The 22863-nt window shown below is 39.3% G+C and overlaps 1 protein-coding gene and 1 pseudogene across 5 annotated transcripts in view; both read left to right on the top strand.

Annotated features, from left to right (window-relative positions):
- The window catches only part of RXFP1 (relaxin family peptide receptor 1), a gene marked incomplete at both ends in the record, with an annotated part of 100728 nt that overhangs the window by 6808 nt on the left and 71057 nt on the right, over positions 1-22863 (top strand). The window lies entirely within an intron of this gene.
- LOC309798632 (large ribosomal subunit protein uL14-like) lies at positions 1906-22510 on the top strand (annotated as a pseudogene). The gene is made up of 4 exons: positions 1906-2007; positions 2471-2546; positions 18696-18845; positions 21685-22510. The product of its transcript is annotated as a large ribosomal subunit protein uL14-like (transcript).

Raw genomic sequence — 22863 nt, 5'->3', positions numbered from 1 at the left:
ATATCGTGGGGCTTGAAGGGACGCTTACGCAAGCCGTGCAAGGCATCTTCGCTGCTACGTGATGCTCCCCAAACGTATTCACAATTCACTCTTCAGTAGCAAGTAAACCCCACACTGGTAGTAAACTCTCGGCTACCAGGCCAGTCCAACGTTCTACTTTTCATGTGGGGTGAGACTGTCTTTGCATTTTGGCTCCAGGCATAGAGAGATAAGGTGGAAGGTAAGCAAGTCTCCTTGGGCACTCTCCCACTTCCTTCAAGTTCTGGTCCTGCTCTGTGCTCACTTTCTCCTCCTTTTCATCCCTCCCCCGTAGAGTCTCAGCAGCATCTCCCCTCCTGGCCCCCACGGGGCCCAGATATTGATTCCCAGTTCTAATCAACCAGTTCCTCCTTCTCCCCTTTTTTATCTGAACCGTCCTCTCTATTCCTTAGGCTCACCACCCCTCCTGACAAAATCCACACGAGAGAATCTCTTGGTTCCAAATCTTGCAACCAGAATTCTTATTTCTACCCACCTCTTCTCTCTAAGATGCCCTCCTCATGAATTAGCACTTTCACAGAGGACGGTTGCCTATTAAACACACAATATGCACATTATACCCCATCCCCCCACCCGCATTTTGCAGTTAGTTACCAGGATTCATGGACATTTTTGGCTAATTTTGCAGTATTTAGTGAGATGGTTCCAATACCTGATCCTTGCAGTGTTAAGGAAGTTACGACCCTGAAAATTTCTGTAGTTGCGGCCATTTCAACAGATACATATTTCTTTACAGATTTCACATTAAAATGTTACAGACCAAGATATGCAAATGGACATGAACTGACACATTCTGAACAAAATTTATAAATGTGTGTACCTGGATCTACTGGGAGAAATCAGAGAAGCTGAGAAAGGCTTTTTTGGAAGCCTTCACGCAGGACACATACTGCAAGTATAAATTAGTGAAATAACTGATTAAGTTCTGAGGTGTGTCGGGCGCCGAGAACACCAATCACGCCTCCACCGAGTTCACTCACAAAGCCTCTAATCCTCGTCTTTCTTTTTCAACCTTTTCTCTCATCCTCTGCTGCTCACCCCAGGCTTTTGATATTTTAATAGGTTTTTCCCAGAGCAGGCTGGAAATGTTTGACTCATTTTTAACGGTCCAGAAGATTTCCCATTTTGACTTTCTTAGCTGTGGCCGATTTGTTGGAAATTGCAAAACTGCCTCATGATTTATAAATGTTTCTGCGTTCTCACACATTTCAAACTTAGATGAGAAGACGTCAGCAATCAGGCTGTCTGTTAGCTTCTCCTGACCTCCACTTAACCCTCCTCTTTGTGTTATGATCAGGAGAGGTGGCTGGTTTGGCTACGTTAAATATAGATTTTTCTTTCTGCCCTCTGGTTGCAGTCCTTACCCCTGATCTTCTGAACTCACAGCACAAAAATTTGTGCTCCCTGGAAAAAGGGATAGTTTTTGTTTGTTGAAGTTCAGCAACTTTTCTCAGCAACTGAGCATTCATCGCCAGTGTTGACCTGAAATAACGTGACAACTCATTTGTTCATCAAATCCAGTTTAATCGGGAAAAAAAAAACCCTGTACAAATCTTTTTGTAGTGCTGCTGGTTCTTAGGCATCTTTTTTCAAAGTTTCTAAGCTAGTTTATGTAGCTTCCATATAATCTCATGATCCATTCCAGTCATTATCTCTGAAGTTCCTTAGTTCAGAATCTAAGACAGATATAATGTATATCTTACTAGATAGACATGCATAAACACGAATTATTAAATTAAAATGAGAACAGATAGGTCAAGGCCAAGCATGTTATTATTACTGTATCCCCTCAACAGTTTGCCTGTGGCATAGTCACCATGAATGCCTGAATAGGCAAATGGAAAATGAATGTAGGACTGATCAAGAATGGAATTTAGCAAGGCGCATGTTACAGAACAAAGAAAGAATGATGCCACGTGGTATGGAATAAAAATCGTGTTTGCAGACAGAAAGCGAACCCTCAGAGATGTAACCACCCAGCTGGCCGTGATGTAGACAGGGGAAGGAATAAGACAAGGCGTATGTGTTGGCGATGATGTTAGTGTAACCCTTTAAAGCCATTATATGTGATACTAGCCTGGAATGGGCTCATAGGTAAAGACACTCATCTAGAACAAGGGCATCCACCTTTAATCATGCCTCTGAAAGGAGTTTTAAAAAGCCCCTTACACATGATCTCCTAAAAGGAGTCTTAGCAAATCCCATGGTCTCCCTTCTTGTCCATCTGTCTTCCATGCCCAGGAGCCTTTGCCTCTTTATACCCCGATTTCTGTCCAATCCAAGGCCGCCTGGACCCCCATCTTCCTCTCAGTTCCCCATCACTCAGCCTCCACTCCCGCTACACTCCTCTGCTGTTCTTGGGCACAAAGTTTCCTTTCTATTCTGACCCATTTTTCAGGAGAAAACTTTCTTTGCCCTTTTTTCCCCTCAGAACGCCCATGTAGAGGAGGAGTTCGCAGAAGAAGGTCAAAAGGCAATACCAGTATTCTCTGTCATGAAGTTTGAAGGTGGTGGGAAATGTTATAAACGATTACACACACACACACTCCAACAGTTTTGTTCCATCATTAGTATTAAGTATACCCAAACCAGATATCATATATAATATCAAATTTCCATACTTTTAGGCCACAAATCTCATGTTAAGAGATCAACTGAGGCAAATTAAAATGTTTAATAGTTTATGTGAGCAAAATGGATTTGAATTGAACAGCACCAAACTGGAAAGGGAAGTGGGAGACATACAGAGAAAGTTGCAGAGGCCAAGTGAGGAAATTGTTGCTTGGCTACCGCTTAGACGTTAGTCAGCTGTTTCTGATCGGTTGTCCCAGCTCTTTGGTTTCATGACCTTGAGGGCTTTATGGGCTTAGGTTTTGGTTTGCTTACCTCTGCTGCCATGGCTTGAGGGCCACCTCCATCTAAGGGGCTCCTTGTTTACTTAATTCAACAGTCAGATGTGCAGAAAATGAAATTTTATGTTTCTGTGACTCAACTCAGAGCTTGTGACTCCTGCGTAAAATAGCAGGACGATAAACTTGCTAATTCGAAATAGCTTGGCTTAAAAATCAGGCACTTTTTAAAAATATATAATCTTAATCACTTAAGAATTGTCTACTTGCTCCACCCTTTTCCAATTCTTCCCAAAAGCTTTTAGGTTCGAGGGCAGCTTCGGAAACATCCACGTGAGGGGGCAGGTAGAGAGATGAATTATCTACGTAACTTTGCCAGCTTCTCATGAAATGTAACTCGTTCCTCTGGGTGTGGGCATCAGCGCCTACCCAAGCATGTAAACACTTCCACCTTCTCTGGCTACCCGGCCAGATAACCCATGTTTCCCACCCAAGCAAGAGGCCGCTTCACACGGACTGTCTGCACCTAGCCAGCCTTCTCAGGAGAGCCTAGGAAACCTCAAAGGTCCTTCCTCCTGTGTCGGGAAGCAAGGGAGACGTGGGGCTGACTCAGACCCACAGCCATCCGGGCCCTGGTGCCATGCAGAGCACATGGCTTCTGCCAGAGTCATGCCCTTTCCTTGGGCTGTGCATTAGAATCTAAGATTCTAACCACCTCTGCTTGGGCAGCCCTACTCTCTGGTGACTCCCACCTCCTCCTTCCCCTAAGGAGCTCTAAATTCCAAGGGGACAGGAGGTTGTCACAAGCAACCATCACCAAGTTCAGGGAAGCAAGCTTGACCTCCCCTACAGGCTGTGGAAAGGCTCAATGCTCTGTGTCCTTCAGTATTTGGTGTTGATAGTCAAGCCAAGATGCTCAAATTCAAAAAAGCATACCAAGTTTCAAAACTATTCTCTCTCTCAAGCATCTGGCTTTTGCCATTGGCTATTTTTGGCAGATGACTCTTCTACAAAGGTTCTTCTGAGCTCTACACTCCCTGAGCAATCAAGTACAGTCCACCTGCCTCCTATGAGTGGGGAGGGGTTAAAAAAAATAAAGGAATAACCAAGAAGGAAGTATATTTGGATACATCCTAAAAGCATGGAGCATTTGACAAGCAGGAATTATAAACGCAAAGCCACAGACGTTTGACATAATAATTACAATGACATACATTAGTAAAATATGAACTCTTTGAGAATACGCAAAATATATAATATGAAATATTTAGCTGTATTTCCAACCGTGTTACGTGGACACTAATGAAGATACACGTTTACTCCCACTTTTAAGAAATTTCTAAGGAAAAAACAGAATTTACAAAACTTTCATAATGGTAGTAAATATGGTTATTCACTTTATCAGAGGGGTATCTTTGTTTGGTAGGGTTTTTTTAATCACCCAAAAAAGTGCCCACCCTATTCGGATTCTGATCAAAATCCTAGGCTCCTTCTGTGCTATTTCCTCCCACTTTCCATTCTGTTGCCCAGACCGGTGCCTCTTATTTCACTTACACCTACCTTTTGTGTGATTTTTGTTTTCAATCTCTTTTCCCTGCATTTTACCTAGTGCTTTCTTTTCCTGTTGTTCTAACCTACATTAATTACAATACTATAGACAAAAACACCAAAACATAGAAATGTCATTCAAATTGTGAAAAATTGTGTTTAGCTATTAACTTTCTTCCACAAATCCTTTCTGATGGAATGTCTTAAACAACGGAGTTTGTGATAAATAAGAGGAACAAAGAGTAGTCTGTCATGATGCTCCCATCCTACCTAGAAGCTGCACCATCACATTCACACGTCTCCAATGAGCTCCCAGGAAGCTACACTACTTTTAACTTCATCCTGGGGAAATTGTTGCAAGTTTTTAATATGACTGATAATGTGATTAGATACAAGAAATGTGCTAGGCCAAAGTTACCATAGTCGGATGATTAACATGAATTATTTATGCTATCTTATTTCTACATTGTGAGTCAGTTACCATATTGACGTTCTGATTAAATGATAACACTTGAAAGTGTTGTCTAATTAAATCCTCCCATGAACCATGAAGGGCGATGGATCCTCCCCTCACCAGAGGAGGGACTCAAGTCTCAAAGAGACTTGGGAATTTGCCAAGATCACAGGCTCCTAAGTGCTTAATGCAGGACGTGAATTCACATTTATCTGAGTTCTTTCCACTCGCCATACTAACACCAAAATCATCGTGCAGAGTTATGTATATTATCTCTCATTTTGTGGGACAGATGAGCAAACTGACCAAGCAAGTTGCACTCAATTCAGATCTACCACTTACTGCTTCCGGGGGAAGAGGTGGAGTCAGGGCAGGCACAGGTGGAGCGTGGGCAGGGCCAGACCTGGCAAAACTAGGAGGAGTTGGATGGATGCATTAAGAGTAGGGCTCAGGACAGGCTGGGAGATGCAGTTGGAGGAGCTCCCTGGAAAGACCAGGAAGCCTTTGTGAGCCACACTCAAGAATGACTTCAGACTTAGTGCATAAGCAGTTGGAAGGGAGGTTTTGCACAGAATGATATAGAGTTTTTTTCTTTAGGAAGTAACTCTGGCAACTTACCCAAAATAGTCTAGAATGTGAGAAACTGAAAGCAAACCCTAAAGGAGCGTGGAGGTTGCTCTCCATCTCTAAAGAGGAAGCGGCTGCGGCCAACACAAGTTGGCTGCTGCTTTTGACATTGCTTTCCTAGAACCTGAGTACATTTTCACTAGGAAATATACATTATGAAATATACAAAATACATGTGGAATACAACACAAAGTTTTTGTTTAATACCCACGTGCTGCAAACTACAGAGCCCACGAGCCCTGGCGTCTGTGCGCCACAACTAGAGAAGAGAAAACCCACACGCCACAACTAGAGAGAAGCCCACGCACCACATCAAAGAGCCTGCGTGCTGCAACGAAAGATCCCACATGCCTCAAGGAAGATCCTGCAACTAAGACCAGATGCAACCAAAAATAAATTAAATAAATAAATAAATAAATAATAAATCTTAAAAAAAAAGATAACAGAAAACACAGTTAACAAAGGAGCGTACAATGACGGACAGTAGGTGGACGAAGTGTCCATATACCTGGTCATTTGAATCAAATAGAAGATACTGACTATCTCGAGGTATAGTCCATCCTCTTCAATCAATAAGTAGCTTTGCAAAGCAGGGCTGTTAACTAAGAAAGTATTAGTCCAGTCAACAACTCAAAAGATTTTACTCAGCAGCTATAACCACCCAACAGTGGAGAAGTAGCATATATAAAAATAATTTAAAATACTTTGTTCATAGGTCCAAAACCTAATAACTATAAGAATATAATTTTACTCTATTTTAACACATTTACATTCTAATCAGTAACACTACCCATGGTAACTTTGATGCACAGGTGTACCTTGATGACTTCATTTCTAGGATTTTCCTTTAGGAATGGCACAATAAGCATAGGGTGAAATGGTGCGAAAATTTAAGGCGCATCATTGAAAATGTATCAAGATACTTTCAACCCTCAACACATTTTTAATCTCCCTAAAAATTGCAGAACCATAGTCATACTATCTAGAGAAATAGCTTGTGCAGAACATCTTTGAAGTCAGAATACATTATACCATTCTTGCGGTAATTATTAACTCAAGTACTAAACTTGAGATATATGACTGAAAATGGGCTCTTTTTGCAAATACTATATGCATTATAGAAAAACCATGTTAATGGCTTCTAACATGACAAGAAATGTTCTAACCACAGGTCACAGAAAGCTAAAAACAAATACATTTATGAAAAGACAAGTGATTCACCTTTAGTTGGACCAAGTAATGTCTTTCCACTGAATAAATTACTTTCTGGTCCAAATTAAATGCACATTTGGGAACTCTATTAACTCTTTAAAAATAACATAGTCAGAAAATTATATACATTCTGGAGTTGCAATATTGGCATACTAAATAGGGTATACACCGGTGGGCTGAAAGAATTCCATGCATACAGAATGCACAAAGTTTTATTTTTCCCCAAAAAAGTAAATCCCATGACAATTTAATTTCTTGTCAATTTAGAGAAACCTAGCTAATCTAGGAAAATAAGTTTGTATTTATTCAGTTAATGCAGATGTGTATTCTAGATTCTAAATCTAAACCCTCTTTAGGATTTTCACCATCATTTGATAACAAAGTACAAGTGTGATAAAAACAGTATTATTCCACCACCAGTTTTACTGAAAAGCTAGTCTTAATTTAAAATATTTCTCTCTTTATCCCTTTAATTTTCTCTTTCTTTCCTCCTTTCCTCCCTTTGCCCTAAAAAACAACTAAGGCTCCTTAGTCTGGTGGTTCCATAGACAATATGTAGCCCCCAGAGTTGCTATGGGACTGTAAAGGGTTCATGTCCTTTGAGGAAACAAATATTTGGTGGCTGATTATACTAGGATCAGGCCCAGGATGCTTTGGAGGACTTTGTTTTATCTTAAAACTGGAAGTTTGTACTTTCTGACCACCTTCATCCAATTCCCCTTCCCCTCACCCCGCCTCCGCACCTCTATTAACCACAAATCTGATTTTTTCTTCTATGAGTTTGTTTGTTTGATTGTTTTTGAAGTATAATTTACCTAAAACACAATGTTAGTTGATAGTGGCTGTATCAATTTACATTCCCACCAAGAGTGCAAGATGGTTCCCTTTTCTCCATACCCTCTCCAGCATTTATTGTTTGTAGATTTTTTGATGATGGCCATTCTAAGTGGTGTGAGGTGATACCTCATTGTAGTTTTGATTTACATTTCTCTAATGATTAGTGATGTTGAGCATCCTTTCATGTGTTTGTTGGCAATCTGTATATCTTCTTAGGACAAATGTCTATTTAGGTCTTCTGCCCATTTTTGGATTGGGTTGTTTGTTTTTTGGATATTGAGCTTCATGAGTGCTTGTAAATTTTGGAGATTAATCCTTTGTCAGTTGCTTCATTTGCAAATATTTTCTCCCATTCTGAGGGTTGTCTTTTTGTCTTGTTTATGGTTCCTTTTGCTGTGCAAAAGCTTTTAAGTTTCCTTAGGTCCCTTTTGTTTATTTTTGCTTTTATTTCCATTTCTCTAGGAGGTGGGTCAAAAAAGGATCTTGCTGTGATAGAGTGTCATAGAGTGTTGTGCCTATATTTTCCTCTAAGACTTTCAGAGTGTCTGCCTTACAATTAGGTCTTTAATCCATTTTGAGTTTATTTTTGTGTATTGTGTTAGGGAGCATTCTAATTTCATTCTTTTACATGTAGCCATCCAGTTTTCCCAGGACCACTTATTGAAGAGGCTATCTTTTCTCCATTGTTTATTCTTGCCTCCTTTATCAAAGATAAGGTGACCATATGTGCGTGGGTTTATCTCTGGGTTTTCTATCCTGTTCCATTGATCTATATTTCTGTTCTTGTGCCAGTACCATACTGTTTTGATTACTGTAGCTTTGTAGTATAGTCTGAAGCCAGGGAGCCTGATTTCTCCAGCTCCATTTTTCTTTCTCAAGATTGCTTTCACTATTTGGGGTCTTTTGTGTTTCCATACAAATTGTGAAATTTTTTGTTCTAGTTCTGGGAAAAAAATGCCACTTGTAGTTTGATAGGGAGTTCACTGAATCTGTAGATTACTTGGGCACTATAATCATTTTCACAATGTTGATTCTTCCAGTCCAAGAACATGGTATATCTCTCCATCTGTTCGTATCATCTTAAAATTCTTTCATCAGTGTCTTATAGTTTTCTGCATACAGGTCTTTTCTCTCCATACGTAGGTTTATTCCTAGGTATTTTATTCTTTTTGTTGCAATAGTAAATGGAAGTGTTTCCTTAATTTCTCTTTCACATTTTTCATCATTAGTGTATAGGAATGCAAGCGATTTCTGTGCATTAATTTTGTAACCTCCTACTTTTCCAACTTCATTGATTAGCTCTAGTAGGTTTCTGGAGGCATCTTAAGGATTCTCTATATATAGTATCATGTCATCTGCAAACAGTGACAGTTTTACTTCTTTTCCGATTTGGATTCATTTTATTTCTTTTTTTGTCTCTGATTGCTTGGCTAAAACTTCCAAAACTATGTTGAATAATAGTGGTGAGAGTGGGCAATCTTGTCTTGTTCCTGATCTTAGTGGAAATGGTTTAAGTTTTTGACCATTGAGAACAAGGTTGGCTGTGGGTTTCTCATATATGGCCTTTATTATGTTGAGGTAAGTTCCCTCTAGGTATACTGTCTAGAGAGTTTTTATCATAAATGTGTGTTGAATTTTGTCAAAAGCTTTTTCTGCATCTATTGAGATGATCATATGGTTTTTATCCTTCAATTTGTTAATATGGTGTATCACATTGATTTATTTGTGTGTATTGAAGAGTCCTTGAATTCCTGGGATAAACCCCACTTGATCATGGTGTATGATACTTTTCATGTGCTGCTGCATTCTGTTTGCTAGTATTTTGTTGAGGATTTTTGCATCTATGTTCATCAGTGATATTAGCCTGTAGTTTTCTTTTTTGTGACATCTTTGTCTGGTTTTAGTATCAGGGTGATTGTGGCCTCGTAGGATGAGTTTGGGAGTGTTCCTCCCTCTGCTATATTTTGGAAGAGTTTGAGAAGGATAGGTGTTAGCTCTTCTCTAAATATTTGATAGAATTCACCTGTGAAGCCATCTGGTCCTAGGCTTTTGTTTGTTGGAAGATTTTTTATCACAGTTTCAATTTCAGTGCTTGTGACTGGTCTGTTTGTGTTTTCTATTTCTTCCTCGTTCAGTCTCAGAAGGTTGTGCTTTTCTATGAACTTGTCCATTTCTTCCAGGTTGTCCATTTGATTGACATAGTTGCTTGTAGTAATTTCTCATGATCCTTTGTATTTCTGCAGTGTTAGTTGCTACTTCTGCTTTTTCATTTCTAATGCCATTGACTTGCGTCTTGTCCCTTTTTTTTCTTGATGAGTCTGGCTAATTGTTTACCACTTTTGTTTATTTTCTTAATGAACCAACTTTTAGTTTTATTGATCTTTGCTATCATTTCTTTCATTTCTTTTTCATTTATTTCTGATCTAATCTTTATGCTTTCTTCCCTTCTGCTAACTTTGGGGGTTTTTTGTTCTTCTTTTTCTAATTGCTTTAGGTATAAAGTTAAGTTGTCTATTTGAGGTGTTTCTTGTTTCTTGAGGTAGGATTTTAGTGCTATAAACTACCCTCTTAGAACTGCTTTTGCTGCCTCCTATAGGTTTAGGGCCATCATGTTTTCATCATCATTTGTTTCTAGGTATTTTTTGATTTCCTCTTGGATTTCTTCAGTGATCTCTTCATCATTAAGTATTGTATTGTTTAGCTTCCATGTGTTTGTATTTTTTACAGTTTTTTTCCTGTGATTAATATCTAGTCTCATAGTGTTGTAGTCAGAAAAGACACTTGACACGATTTTAATTTTCTTAAATTTACCAAAGCTTGATTTGTGACCAAGATATGATCTATCCTGGAGAATGTTCCATGAGCACTTGAGAAGAAAGTGTACTCTGTTGCTTTTGGATGGAATGTCTTATAAACATCAATTAAGTCCGGGTTGTTTAATGTATCATTTAAAGCTTGTGCTTCCTTATTTATTTTCATTTTGGTTGATCTATCCAATGGTGAAAGTGGGGTATTAAAGTCCCCTACTATGATTGTGTTACTGTCGATTTCCCCTTTTATGGCTGTTAGCCTTTGCCTTATGTACTGAGGTGCTCCTATGTTGGGTGCCTAAATATTTATAATTGTTGTATCTTCTTCTTGGATTGATCCCTTGATCATTATGTAGTGTCCTTCTTTGTCTCTTGTAACATTCTTTATTTTAAAGTCTAATTTGTCTGATATGAGAATTGCTACTCCAGCTTTCTTTTGATTTCCATTTGCATGGAATATCTTTTTCCATCCCCTCAGTTTCAGTCTGTATGTGTCCGTAGGTCTGAAGTGGGTCTCTTGTAACATTCTTTATTTTAAAGTCTAATTTGTCTGATATGAGAATTGCTACTCCAGCTTTCTTTTGATTTCCATTTGCATGGAATATCTTTTTCCATCCCCTCAGTTTCAGTCTGTATGTGTCCGTAGGTCTGAAGTGGGTCTCTTGTAACATTCTTTATTTTAAAGTCTAATTTGTCTGATATGAGAATTGCTACTCCAGCTTTCTTTTGATTTCCATTTGCATGGAATATCTTTTTCCATCCCCTCACTTTCAGTCTGTATGTGTCCCTAGGTCTGAAGTGGGTCTCTTGTAGACTGTATATATATGGGTCTTGTGTTTGTATCCATTTTGCCAGTCTGCGTCTTTTGGTTGGAGCATTTAATCCATTTACATTTAAGGTAATTATCAATATGTATGTTCCTATTACCATTTTCTTAATTTTGGGGGTTTGTTATTGTAGGTATTTTCCTTCCCTTTTGCTTCCTGCCTAGAGAAGTTCCTTTAGCATTTGTTGTAAAGCTGGTTTGGTGGTGCTGAATTCTCATAGCTTTTGCTTGTCTGTAAAGGTTTTAATTTCTCCATCAAATCTGAATGAGATCCTGGCTGTGTAGAGTAATCTTGGTTGTGGGCTTTTCCCTTTTATCACTTTAAATATGTCCTCCTCCTCCCTTCTGGCTTGCAGAGTTTCTGCTGAAAGATCAGCTGTTAACCTTTTGGGGATTCCCTTGTATGTTATTTGTGTTTTTTTCCCCTTGCTTCTTTTAATGTTTTTTCTTTGTGTTTAATTTTTGACAGTTTGATTAATATGTGTCTTGGCGTGTTTCTCCTTGGATTTATTCTGTATGGGACTCTCTGTGCTTCCTGGACTTGATTAACTATTTCCTTTCCCATATTAGGGAAGTCTTCAACTATAATCTCTTCAAATATTTTCTCAGTCCCTTTTTATCTTTTTCTTGGACCCCTATAATTCAAATGTTGGTGCATTTAATGTTGTCCCAGAGGTCTCTGTTCTCAATTCTCTTCATTCTTTTTTTCTTTATTCTGCTCTGTGATAGTTATTTTCACTATTTTATCTTCCAGGTCACTTATCTATTCTTCTGCCTGTTATTCTGCTATTGGTTCCTTCTAGAGAATTTTTAATTTCATTTATTTTGTTGTTCATTGATTGTTTGCTCTTTAGTTCTTCTACATCCTTGTTAAACGTGTCTTGTATTTTCTCCATTCTGTTTCCAAGATTTTGGATCATCTTTACTATCATTAGTCTGAATTCTTTATCAGGTAGACTGCCTATTTCCTCTTCATTTGTTAGTTCTGGTGGGTTTTTACATTGCTCCTTCATCGGCTGTGTATTTCTCTGTCTTCTCATTTTTCTTAACTTACTGCACTTGGGGTATTCTTTTTGCAGGCTGCAGGTCGTAGTTCCCATTGCTTTTGGTGTCTGCCCCCAGTGGGTAAGGTTGGTTCAGTGTGTTGTGTAGGCTTCCTGGTGGAGGGGACTGGTGCCTGTGTTTTGGTGGATGAGGCTGAATCTTGTCTTTCTGGTGGGCAGGACCATGTCCAGTGGTGTGTTTTGAGGTGTCTGTGAACTTATTATGATTTTAGGCAGCCTTTCTGCTAATAAGTGGGGTTGTGTTCCTGTCTTCCTAGTTGTTTAGCATGGGGTGTCTAGCACTGGACCTTGCTGGTCGTTGTGTGGAGCGGGGTCTTAGCATTGAGAGAGATCTCTGGGAGAACTCTCACCAATTGATATTACATGGTGCCAGGAGGTCTCTGGTGGACCAATGTCCTGAACTTGGCTCTCACCTCAGAGTCTCAGGCCTGACACCCTGCCAGAGCACCAAGACCCTGTCAGCCACGCAGCACCACACTGGGTTCCGAGGGGCTCGCTGCGAACAGGAAATGATGCCACCGCTTGGCCTCAGCCTCCTGAGGGATGACCTGGATGCTCCAGGGACACCATCCAGGGCAGAGTGAGAAGAGCTCCCACACCGAGGGACGCCCCCTCCCCCAACCCCACCTCCACAGGCTTCACTCTTAATTTCAGATGGCAGCATAAACAGAAATAAAATGTCGGGCAGTTGGCAACACAAACAAAGTACCCTTAGGTGGCTATGTTCATTAGAACTCAATCATGAATGATTTGAGGATGGGAGAGCTCTACAAAAGATTAAGTGGAGTATTAACTAGTTCCTGATAGACTTTTACAAGAAAAGCATAAGCAACCTTTACTTGGTATCAGAGAGAGTGTTAGCCCTCAAGTGGACCACGTGACTCTCAGCATCTCTGCCAATATTTGGCCCATGCTGCTTACAATTTCATGGGTTGTACAGTATAGAGTCTGTTAAATATAATTTAACACAGTTGTTAGTTACAATAGAAATTACCTGGAAATCAAGACCAGTGGATAAATGGACAACCAACAGAGACCTTCTGTATAGCACAGGGAACTCTGGTGAATATTCTGTAACAACCTAAATGGTAAAAGAATCTGGAAAAGAATAGTTACATGTATATGTGTAACTGCATCAGTTTGCTGTACACCTGAAACTAACACAACATTGTTAATCAACTGCACTCCAATATAAACTAAAAAAGACCAGTGGACTTAAAAAGAAGGGGAATTCACATTTAGTACATATGACTTCTGTGAAAGGCAGTAAGGGGCTCTTTCACATCCATTAGTTTTGTCTAATCACACCAAAAACCCTGGGAGGGAGTTTTACTAATCTCCATGTTCTGGAAGAGGGAACTGAGAAGTGACAAGACCTACTGAGAGCCCACAAGGGCACACTGGGAACTTCCAAGACACCCTCCCTGCCCAGCAGCAGGCACACTCAGCCTGTGCTGGACATGGGGGTGCAGGTGTAGGCACCAAGCGTTGGGAACTGCAATGGTCTGAAGTTGTGGTAACTCCAAGAAGAGGCAGAATCAGGAAAACACTACTTTCAGATTTAAATGAGCCTGTTTGACTTTGCTGAATAATACGTAGCTGTAGGGAAAAGCATTAAAATTAAGCCCATTGTATATGTCATTCACAAAATAACAGCTACATGGGAACTCTACAAAGGAAGCAGTGGCCACTTAATCTGTAGCCTGCAGATGTGCAGTTGGCTAACAATCCCTGCTCTGAGCTGCCCCATAATGGCATTTAGAAGCCTGCTTATTGTATATCCTCCCCAAAAGGTAATATCCCCACTATGCATCGTGAGACATTTGTGTCACGTCCAATAACAGTTTGTCCAACTCTCATAGCCTGTAAGTGCCTTTGAAATTGTCATTTGGCTTGAAGATGGAAAAAATATCACTTGGAAAAATATTTTCAAAGATGGAAAAAAATATCACTCCAAAATTAAACTCCAAGTCATAAACACACAGATGATATGGAATGACATATCTTATAAATAATATTTCTGGCATTTAAAATTCTTTGTGTCTCACACCCATAATTCTGAGAAAGCTTAAAGCACACATGCATCACACACACACACACACACACACACACACACACACACACACACACGGTGTCCAGGTAATTTCATATTTACTTTAAAACTGTGTGGGTATGTGTCCAAATACCAGGCAGATGGGAGTGAGTTAAATATTCTTCAAATAATAAAAATTCTAGGGAATTCTCTGGAAGTCCGGTGGTTAGGACTCAGTGCTTTCACTGCCATGGCCCAGGTTCAGTCCCTGGTTGGGGAACTAATATCCTGCAAGCCACGTGTCTCAGCCAAAAAATAAAAGCTAAAACCTGGAAACTTTACAAACGGTTTCAGCTACAATAAGTTTAAAAGATTAAAATACTTACCAAGCTTTTTTTATTGTACTTTGAAAATTTTCAAATCTACAAAAGTAGTACAATGAATACCCATATACCTTTCCTCTGGATTCACCCATTAATATTTCCCCACATTTACTTTTTCTCTCTCACCAAACTCACACACATGCATATGTTTTCTTGCTGAATGATTTGAGAGTAAATTGCAGACATCATGACTCTTCCCACCTAAGCATTTCAGCCTGGATCTCCTAAAAACTACATTCTCTTGGTCCCCATATGATGACTAAATTCAAGAAATTTAACATTAATAAAATAAGACTATCTAACGTCCATATTCATATTCCATCAATTTTCCTAATTATGTCCTCTATAGAAAAAAATATCTTTTTCCTAATCCAGGCTCCAGCCAGGATCACACCTTGCATTCAGCATCCTCAGCTCTGTAGCTTCCTTTAATCTGGAGACAATGATGTGAGTTTTGAAGAACGTGGGCCAGTGGTCTTATAGAATATTCCTCAATTTGGGTTTGTCTGATGCAAACACAAGACTGTTACAGAAGTTGTCATAGAAATACACCAGAGGAAAGCTACCTGCTGTGTTTGGGGTCTGATCTCTTGGTAAAGCATCTCCTCACATTTTCAATTCTTTTTCTTTAAAATTGTGACTCACGGGACTTCCTGTTTTAACCTGTCCCTTACTCTTCTAATTGTCCTCAGACAATCTTCAAACAGAGACTTGCATTTATCTAGCTTAATTTTCAAGGTCATCTCTGAAGTCTTAACCCTAACCCACACTTCCCCTTCCCTGGTTGGCAATCATTTCCAGGGTTCCTTCACCCTCGGAGCTCTGATGTTCCCCTCCAGGTAGCGAGCCTGCATTTCTGTTTTCATCCATCCCCTCTCTATCAGTGAGAAATGCACTCTACATGCAACAAAGAGAAAGACCAATCATCAGTGGGTTAAACAAATAAGAATTTATTTTTCTCACATAAACAATCCAGCAGAAAGTGTTTGCTGACACCAGATCAGCTGTCCAGCCATGCCATTAGGGTCCTCGGCTTTTCCTGTATTTCCCAGTCCACGATCCTTTGTGCTGGTTATTATGTTCCAGGCTTATCTCCTAATTCATGGAAAGATGGCCACTGTCGCTCCAGACATCAAGTCCATGTTCAAAGCAGGACGAAAGGGAAGAGTGGCATGTAGCTCCATCTTTCCCTGTTAGCTTTCCCAGAAATTCCTTTAGAAGACTTCTGCTTCTTAGATCTCATTGGTCAGGATTTAGTCCCAGAACCGTGCTTAATTGCCAAGGCAGCAGGAGAAGTGGGAAACAAGAGTAGCCTTATTGTTGAAGCCAGACATCTCCTCAGCCGTGACTGAAGGCATTGAGAGGCAAAGGGGAAATGGACAACAGGTGGGCAACATGCAGATTCTCTGGCTCCTCCAACACTATGTAGATTTACTCATTCTCTCCTGCTCAATTTTATTCTAGGTGCCTTCTCAATTTTTCTTCATTTATCTTCTCTCCCTTCTACATCCCCTTGAAAAATGAACTTTCACACAGTTTTATTATCACTTCATCTTCTTCCTAGAGTCAAATAATATTACAACCACTGGTACTGTCTCCACCTTTTACAGGTGAAGAAAGCTGAAATCTGGCAAGGTTGGCCAAATTCACCCATCAGTTGAGAGGCACACCCAAGAATAGAACATAACTCTACTATCAGCATTGTCAGATCTGCTGCTCAGAATACATGGTGCCTATGTTCCACTCTGCTCTGTTTGGACCCTCTTGCCCATGCCTTGGACATTTAAATATAAAATTCTCCATGAGGCTTCATCAATCCAGTTGTTTGTTTCTGGAAACTTCTCCAAAAAGCAAAAATAATGAGAAAACCTTATTTTTCCCTTTTTACTTTTTAAATTTACTCTCTAAATATAAAGGAGGGAGAAGTGGGGTGATAAACTATTGTCCTCCTTGGAAATGATTGCTCCTCTGAACCCTGAGTCTGAATTTGTAGAGCTTTCATCTCCAATACGTCTGTCAAGTAGCAATGGGACCATGTCTATTTAGATGCATCATTCTTGTCTTTGGCCTTGTTGGGAAACATCTTGGGACACCCAGGGCAACACAAACATAAAATACCTTTATGAAGCAGCCAGCATCTCATCCCTGCACTGCAAGATTTAAAAGGGGGACAGTGCACCCAGAATAGAAATAGTCAGAGAGGGAGTCAGTTTGAAGGTGTAATTGACCTTGGTCTTGAAGGGTAAGACTTAGCTGATAATAAGATATGTGGCAAAACTGTCACGAGCCAAGAAAGGGAAGCACAAATATGAATGGTTTTTCAGGGGTCTTATAAACAGGTCAATGGAGGGTGTGGGGGGACCAGTAGAGGGCAGTGGTTAAAAACACATGTTCTGAAGTCAGACAGACCTGTGTCTGAATCCCAGTTCTGCCACTTCCTAGCTCTGTGATTCCCCAAGCAAGTTACTCCTCTATGCCTTACCTTCTAAGCTGTAAGATCATGATAATATTAATAACTACTCAATGGCATTGTTACGAGGATGAAATAAAATAAGGTATGAAAAGTGCTTTGTGCTAGTGCCTCAAATATAGTAAATGCTTAAAAAATGAAAGAAAAAACTACTGATCAGAGTGCAAAGGTCAATGTACTGGACTCTTGGGTTTAGGAAAGTAGGTTGTGGCCAGTTGTGGAGGCTTTGGCTCTAAGGCTAAAGTGTAATCCAAAGGAAGCCATTAAAAGTGTACCAGCCAGACATGAGCTAATCCACACTGGAATCACAGCTGGGAGAGGGGGAGCGGAAAGCCACTGCTGGATGGAAAGCCTGTTAAGAAGATGCACAACAGTCCTTGTTTTATGGTTTTTATCTCTTGGCTGCACTACTAGTGTCATCAATGAACTGAGAAGGAATCAAATGGGAAGGTTACTTTTGTGTTCAATAGATCTCCAAATCTTTAGAAGTAAAGCTACACCCAAAACTTGAATCAGAGATACCAGTATAGAATTTCTGACAAGTTTTTCTAAAAAAGGGAGATGAGAAATGGGGATGTACTTGGCATGGGGAAAGAAGTGTGTTTTCTTCTGTCTTGTTTTTAAGAAGGGAGACACAAGAGCATGTTTCAGGAAAGAGGTGAAGATGGACGATGCTGAGAGAGAAGGGAGAACTGCTGGATCCGTCCTGAGTGGGAGAGAGAGATGGAGGCTGAGCTCAGGGGAGGGACTGGATTTAGACAACGTGAAGGGGGCATGGAAGAGGTGGAGCTCATGAGGGGGGGTCCATGTGGGATTTGTGAGGCTCCTCGGGTGGCCTCAGGAGGTGCTGGAGGCTCAAGGAGAGAAGGAAGGAAATAATCGTCTAAGAGATGGGAGAGTTCATGGGAGAGAGAACACTGCCGAGTGGCATCAAGGCCCCTCTCCCACCTCATTGGAAGGAGGCAGCAGTGTGCACGGCACATTTGGGGACCACAAACAGATCTGTTCATGGGTCAATGCTGTGTAAGTTCTGCAGTCAGACGGGAATGAGGACAGACAATAAGAAAGGCATAATTCTTAGGAAACTGAGTGTCCAATTCATCTGGCCCAGCATAAGTTATGAGAAAGAACATTAACAAAAGATTTAAAATGAGAAACTGGACTAAGACAAGATCATGAAGGGATATTGAGTGCCTGGATTTTGTCAGGACATTGGTATGTTTTTCTTTTTGTTTTTGTTTTGGTTTTTTTTCAGCTTTGTTGAGGTATAGACAATTGAATTTTTCAAGGTTTTCTGTGTATATCAGAGTACACACATGGCAAAATCTCAAATTTGAAGTCTAAAATGTTCCTTTAAATGGTAACTTCTTTTAAACATCTGTTTATGTTATTCATAGATTGATGGAACTAGTTCAAGCAGCCTGAAAATATTTGTGGCTGATCCCCTTAATTTTGGCAGAATATCCTTAAATTATCTATCCAATTTTTCAAAACCTCCAGAGATTCTCTTAGTAACCCAATCCATTGTTTAATGGTTCTTGTAGCTAAGAAACGATTCCTTATAACTAATTTGAAAATCGTCCCTGGCATCATAGCACAGAACAAACGGCAGCCTTTTCCTCATGTTACCTGCCAGAACAACAGCAATCACAGCCTTTCAAGAGATACAACAGCTGCACTGGTCCCTCTGCTTGGTAATGTCCATCTACTTCTAAGATCTCATGAAATCAATTAGAAAATCTCCACTAGAAGATAAACAAGCCACAGACGTAATGAATTGCCTGTCCTGCAAATGAGTGCATGTGTTCACAGGCTGCTGACACGGGATGCTTTCCCACTGGTGCTTCACCAATGCCTAATTCTGAGTTTCTCAACCTGGGCACTACTGACATTTTAGGATGATAACACTTTTGCGGGGTGACCTGTCCTGTGCATTGTGGGATACTTAGCAGCATCACTGGACTCTACTTATTAGATGCCAGTAGCACACCCCCAAGAGGTGATGATAAAAAAATATCTCCAGACTTTGCCAAATGTCCCTTTGGCTGCAAAATCATCCCTGACTGAGAGCCACTGGCTTGGTCCTACCTCGTTTCAAAAGGTCTAAAGAAAACCAGCTAATTACAATCAGTGTATTTTCATCTATTGCCAAAAAACCAGATTTTCATGCATTTGAATCATCTGTAAATAGCTTCAGATTATTTTTATTTTTTTTATTGAAGTATAGTTGACTTACAATGTTCTAGGAGTACAGAAAGGTGATTCAGTTATACACACACACATATACATATATATTATTTTTCAGATTCTTTGCCATTATAGGTTATTACAAGATATTGAATATAGTTCCCTATGCTATACAGTAGGTCCTTGATGTTTATCTATTTTATATGTAGTACTGTGTATCTGTTAACCCCAAATTCCCAATTTATCCCTCTTCCAGATTATTTTTATTAAAGAATAGTCACTTTAAAAAAAAAAGTCAAAATTTTCCCAAGGATATAAACTGAAGAGTAAAATCACCCCTTTCTCTTACCATTATTGTCCCACTTCCCAAAGACAACCACTGGCATTAGTTTCTTGTTAGTATATCAGAATTTTATAAATGATATAAATATATATCTTATACAAATAAAACCAGACTATATAGGCTGTTGTTCAACATACTTTCTGTAACTCAATGATATGTATTGAATATCTTATTATATTAGTAGGTGTATATCTACCTCACTTTCCAAAATGTTGAACTGAATATCTTATTATATTAGTAGGTGTATATCTAAATCACTTTCCAAGTTGTTGAACTGAATATCTATACAAGAATGCAGAGTTCTATAATTACATTATATATTTATTTAACAACCCCCTATTACTACTGGTATTTTTATTTATTTTGTTGTTGGATATCTGAAATAGTTATTGATAGTTAGCATTTAAAATAGAAACTATAAAATAAGTGGGTTAAATATAGGGAAAGTTTGCCTTTGTACATAGTTTTTCATATTTTGGTTTTGTAAATTTTGCTTCCTAACAAAGTATTTTAGCAAATTGCCTCTATACCTTTTATGCTGTGGGTAGTTACCCAAGAAAATAGGAATACTGCATAGTCTATAAAAAGGATTTCAAATGCTGGTGATAAGTCAGAGAATCCAATGAAACTCTTATCTTAGTGTTTACAAAAGCCATGGCTATTCAGAAACACTACAAACAATTAAACAATACTCACCTCCTTTATTTGAACCTAAGTTAGCAGAACTGCCTCTAAACAGTGACTGCATTGATTCCAGACTAACCATGCTGACATTTTCCATTTTAACATTTAATGTTGTTACAGAATGAGGGTTATAATTTCACTGAGTTAGTGTTTTCCATAGAAAATGAGTTCTCTAGACACATTCGTAAGTGCTTGTGCGCTACTGTCAAGGTCTGTCAAAAAGTAAAAGCTCAGTTTTATTCCATTAGTGATAAACCCCTAGGAACTTAGCTTCCAAGATATGTTTATTGAAACCCTTAATATTTTAGTTCTGATAGAGGGATTCAAGATTTGGACACAAGCCAGGTCAGATCATGTCTCCCCCCAAAAATGATAACCAGCCCCAGTACAATCACCTCACTATATGGTTAATGAGGGCAGTTTCCTCAAAACCACATTATTAAAATGCTTCACTGTACTTCCTCTTTGGCTTTGGCCCTTGAATTACTCTGGAACCCAATTAAGTCAAAGAGAAGCTATGATCACTGCAAAAAGTCTGGACCGTCTTTCCCTTTTCTGTGTACTACAGTTCCCCCAGACCCACAAAATGCAGATACGTATTTTTTAGTTATAAGGGAATGACAATAATTTGTCCCCCAGCAGAAAAAAAGAAAGCCACTGATTTTCACTCAGTACTGTGTCTCACTTGGCAACCAGTACATGTAACTGTTCATCTGTTTTTCCATCCACTTAATCTCAAAGGATTTCCAGGAGAAGAAAGAGATTTAAGTGCTTCATCCAAAAATATTTCTGCTGTTGCAATTAAAATTATTAAGCATGTTTTCCAAACTGCTTCAAATTTTGACTGTAATATTTACCTGACTTCTTATGCATCAGAGTAACTTTTCAGTTAGGGTGCTTTTCAAAAAATAATAATTTATAAATTTCTTAAATTATGAGTGATTTTTGTATGAGAGTATTCAAAGGAAAACAAGCTGTATTTGCAAAAATTTTAATTCAAGTATCACTAAAAGCAAGATGCACTTATACCAACATTAAGTACTAACGTATACCATGCTGACAGAGCCAGTGCCTCATCCCTGCCATGTTGTCACCGTTATCAACTGCCCCCTGCATCACGAGGGCTCTGCTAAGTGTTTTACTTCAGTTCTGAGTCTGTTGCTACCCATTCTATGTTGAAATTATTAATTTCCCCGTCCCAGTGCCTTACAAACTCCCACTGCAAAAATATATCCAGATATATTTAATACTTGATTTACTGTGGTCAGAAAGCCTTCAAAAACTTATTTAGAGTCTGGCGCTCAAGATGTCAAAGTGAGGAGGTAGTGGGTCCTCTGGTGCGAAATTCCGGATTTCCTTGGGTCTTCCGGTTGGAGCCATGATCAACTGTGCTGACAACACAGGAGCCAAAAATCTGTATATCATCTCTGTGAAGGGGACCAATGGATGACTAAATAGACTTCCTGCTGCTGGTATGGGTGACATGGTGATGGCCACTGTCAAGAAAGGCAAACCAGAGCTCAGAAAGAAGGTACATCCAGCAGTGGTAATTCGACAATGAAAGTCATACCAGAGAAAAGACGGTGTGTTTCTTTATTTTGAAGATAGATAACGCAGGGGTCATAGTAAACAATAAAGGCAAGATGAAAGGTTCTGCCATCAAAGGACCATTTGCAAAGGAATGTGCCGACTTGTGGCCCAGGATTGCATCCAATGCTGGCAGCATTGCAGGATTCTTCGGTGTATTTGTAAAAGAAAAATATGATAATAAAAATTACTTGCTCCATGTCACTCTTCTTGACACCACCTAACACTTACCCCCTCTGTAAAATAAAACTACCAGTGCAAAAAAAAAAGAAACAAAACTTATTCAGAAATACATCTACTCCTAAGCCGCGTATTTTCCCTGTGAGGTAAGTTTAGCAACATTTGCACTAAATCCCATATGCTTAAACTTTTCTGTCTCATCTATTCACTCCTTATCTAAGAGAGCTTGCTATCACATTTAAGACTAAAAAACTTAATTTAAAAATAAGCAAAGAAAAAAAAACCAATGATTCAAATGAAGCCATCTATTGTCCTCCTGCTGCTGTTCTCTTCCTTCATGCTTTGATGCCTGGTGTGTGCGTGTTTGCAAATTCACACACACCCAAGACTAACATAAACAGAGAGATGAAAAAGTGTTTGCTTACTCCGTTTAGGCCTCACATCCAGAAATCACTGAATCTTCCTTATTTAGAGCCAAACAACATAGAACCATCTAAACAGATTCTCAGTGAAGAGTAGCTTATCAGGATTGAGGGATAGATAGAGTAAGGCATGTATGGCTTAACAGAGCAGCTCCAATATTATAAGTTTATATTTTGAAAAGCCATTCTTTATTCCTTTCTTAATAACTACAGAAAAATAATAGAACTGGACCAAATTGTCTTGGTTGCTATGGAGCCACAAAAGATATATACTCTTTCACACCATACACAAAAATAAACTCAAAATGG

This window comes from Mesoplodon mirus (genome assembly GCF_964341445.2).
Source record: "Mesoplodon mirus genome assembly, chromosome: 2".
Lineage (NCBI taxonomy): Eukaryota > Metazoa > Chordata > Mammalia > Artiodactyla > Ziphiidae > Mesoplodon > Mesoplodon mirus.
The sequence above is the reverse complement of the archived record's forward strand: the minus strand, read 5'-3'. Positions and strand labels throughout refer to the sequence as shown.